This window comes from Quercus suber, unplaced genomic scaffold, assembly GCF_002906115.3.
Source record: "Quercus suber isolate HL8 unplaced genomic scaffold, Cork oak 2.0 scaffold_770, whole genome shotgun sequence".
In the NCBI taxonomy this organism is placed as follows: Eukaryota; Viridiplantae; Streptophyta; class Magnoliopsida; order Fagales; family Fagaceae; genus Quercus; species Quercus suber.
This window is the reverse complement of record NW_027070206.1, coordinates 34,885-38,911: the sequence shown is the minus strand read 5'-3', so window position 1 is coordinate 38,911 and position 4,027 is coordinate 34,885.

The window sequence follows — 4,027 nt, the reverse complement described above, 5'->3', positions numbered from 1 at the left end:
TTTTTTTGCTCAAATGAGACATTTTCCAATTTTGTCCCAATTACTACAAAATGTAATTGAAAAAGACTTTCTTGCTCCTTGATTTAGTTACAACTGATACTAAATTTGTTGTTTCTATTCTTATTTTCTTGGTAGGTTGATTGAAGTGACGTGTGATGGGTACAAATTTAATATTGATTAATTCTAGTCACTGGCAGCTCCACGTTAAATTTAACATTGATTAAATCGAGTCACTGGCAGCTCTACGCTACCAGGGTGGTCCTAGCGTGGTCACAGGGCCACCATGACGTAGAAAAAAAGAATCATTATTAATTTATTATGTATAAAATTTAAATTTTTTTTTGATTTTTTACTTTAAAAGAATTTGTGATCACCCTAAAGTTTTTTGGTCTAATATAATTAAACTTTGGACAAAGTTTTAGCAAAAAATTTGGTTGTAGATTAAGGTTACAATGCTACTCAATATTTGTTTTATTAAATATGAATTTTAACAATTTCACAATTAGATTACATTTTTTTTCTTATATTCTCCATACTTGCAAAATTTCAAGAAGATTACAGATAAATAGTTTATGTCATCAATCAAATGTTTAATTTTAGTTTTTGTAATCTAAAATTATATGCAAAAAATAAATTTATTGATCAAATAGTAAATAATATCTAATTGACATGAAACTTGACATGTGTTTTAAGAGCATAAAAAAATATAGAATTTAATGGTTAGATTTTTAAAATATGTAGTCACGATAATTTGTTTAGTGAAAGTTGTAGTCTTAGATTACAATAAGTTTGTAGTCAAACTTTAATCATTTTAACAATATATTGAGCCTTTACAAACAAAAAGAAAAATCCAAAAAGAAAAAAAAATTATTTACCTAAAATTTTGAAAGAGATATAGCTTGCAGCATTGATAATGAGATATACCTATCTTTTTTATTAAATATTGTATAATTTAAGTTTCTTAATGACCACCCCGAAAAAAATTTATGGAGCCACTGTTGAATGTAGTCCTTGAAGAGTTAAATAAATTGTCTATATATGAAAATTTGAATTAACTTCTACTCATGCATATATTTTCTTTCTTAAAAATTAAAAAAAAAAAAAAAAAAAACTATACAAGATAAAAACTCTACTATAACTTAATCTAAAGTATATATCTGCATGAAACTTCCTTCTGGATACTTGAACTCTAGCCCTTGCCTCTCCCCTCCACCCCACAAGAACTTTGTACTTGAGGAGTGACTATCATACCTAGGGGTTCATAGTGGTTGCATATACTTTCTCATAATGCTTCTCATATCCACTTGAAGAAATCAGTGAATCCATATTGCTAAGAAGGGAAAATTCGAAAAAAGAAAAAGAAAAGGGTGAATCTTCCAAGGGTTACTTGACACGTCTTATGGTTTAATTCATTCCAAATTTTCCACTAACATTGTTTCCTAGAAAGGTTTCATATTTTTGATAAGTGAAAAGGAGTTTTCATGCTAGGTATGTATTTGTCTTCTTTATATGGTTATTAGAAAGCATCATAATATATAATGTCATAGAAATTTCTGTAAGGTGGTTCATTCTCAACAATTTAAGTGGTTAAATTGCAATTACTTTATAATTAATGGTGCATAAAACTTTGAGGCTGAAATTGATTCTGTGTAATGGTTTATTTGCAAGTATAATCTACCTTCCAAAATATTAAGGGGAAAATGGTGCCAAAACTTAGTAGAACTGATTGTAACAATAATGTGGTTGACTACCGTATTGCATGACATGGGGTAAGTTTTCTAATTCTTATTATGACTTCAAAATTCTACAAGAACTCAGTGGTTGAATGCATCTTCAAGGTTTTATTTTCTTTGAGGGGTGATTATTTTTATGTGAGTGATGCAGCACTAGAGTCAGAAACTATCCTTAGAAAACTGAGATCAAATCACAATATATGAGAAAATCAGCAATATATATTAAGTCAGGGCATAATCCAAATCTAAATTAGCTTATAATTATAGTATAATTTTGTGTCAAGTGCCTATTTATATTACTCAGTGAGAAAGCTAGGATTACCTTCATAATTACTATTATTCAATATTTTATTTCCAAGCATAAGCACGATCGAGTTATAAGCTAGTTTATATGATTTTTAGAAATTCTGTGGCAGAATTTCCTAAAAAATATTGCGAGGATTTTAATTCAACCATAATACCATTTTGGGAGAAATTATCTAATCCTCCCATTGGAGGATATGCATGGTCTTATCAACCAATACAAACTTTCAATAACTATATGTGTGGACTGAGTAGTTGTTAAGACATATTCCTGCTATCCTATTTTCTTGATTTTATTTTAAAAAATCCAACTTTTCAAGATAACGCCGTTTAATACATTGCCTTTTAAATAAAAAGATACAGGCTTCTAAAACAATACTTATTAATTTTTTGTTTGAGAAATGTGGGGGTCAAAAACAATCCAAAAAGGCCGGGTGGCCCTTTAAGATAAATTTCAGCCTAGATATCCAAATACCACAATTTATTTATCTAATGTACGAGGTGAAAACTCCATAATGAGAAACTCAAACAACTCATTTATGAAAGCAAGATTATATTAATTGTAAGACCCGCCTTATTTAAATTGAATTTAATTGCTTCTAGAGTGGAATTGATGAATTATTTAATTTATTTTGAAGGTGATATTATTTTATATTATGGTCACTACAAAGAAAATAAATAAAAGAAGACGTAATGTGAGAGTTATTTTTGTGGATTATTCATATTTAACTTTTTGTCTCCTTATTAGTTAAGGAAAAGGATAAGAGATTTCCTATTTGGATTAGGAGTTTAAGTGTTACTGGAATTCTTTAGAGTTTTAGCCTATCTAAACAACCTTAATATGCGTTTTAGTGGGAATTAAAGTCTTGGAAGCTTATTTAAGGTTTATTGGGTCTTAAACTCTAGCCCAAGTAGGAGTGTTATTTAAGAGTACTAATTGGAGTGGGATTGATCTTTCTAGACTGAATTGGAGTGTTATTTTAGGGGTATATATACTGGGTCTTTTAAGTCAGTCACGTGAAAGGTAGAGAGAGACGCTGGATGCTAAAAGCTACGGCAAAAAGGATTATTGCCAAACTTAACAAAGACGACATCAAGTTAACTATTAACAAGCTGATTATTAATTATGTGTGGTATCATAGGATAAAGATACGTGTTGTTTACAAGGGAGTCAATTCCGTACCGTACCGGCAAGCAAACCGGTACATATAACCCCCTATTTCGTACTAGAAAAAATACTGGCCGTACCGGCTATGTATCGGGCGTACTGGCCAATTTCGGGCAATACCGGCCAGTATCGGGCGTACCGGTTGGTATAGAAAAAAGTTTTTTTTTTTTTTTTTGGAATTTTTGTTAGAGTAGAATGGTAACTTATTTGCATTAACTTATTAATATTATTTGTTTTCTTAGTATGCAATGGTAACTTTTAAGCTTTCTATTTTTTATATTGTGTGTGTGTATGTGTGTGTGTGTGTGTGTGTGTGTGTGTGTTTTTTTTTTTTTCTTTTAATTGATACTAAAGTTTAAAATCATGAATAATTAGTTCTAAATTGAGGAAATGTTTTATGCTAAACTTTTATATTTATTATAATATATATATATATATAAACACACACATACATATATACATACATACATACATATATATATATATATATATATATATATATTTATTTATAAATATAAAAAATAGCGGTAAACCCAAAACGATACACCGGTATTGACCAGTATCCGAAATATATCATACCGCTGGCCAAACCAATACAGCCTCCGGTATGGTATTGACTCCCTTGGTTGTTTATCTCCATACAGTAGAGTTTATATTACAATATTACATGGTGCAAGATATCTCTAAGTTGATGGTATAAGATTTCTTGAAGTTTCTACGTTATGACTTTATTAAGTGGCATGATAGGTACATGTATATATGTAGAAAGTAAAGAGTCAAAAATTGATGTACATAGTATGGTTAGTCATAAGATTACATGATA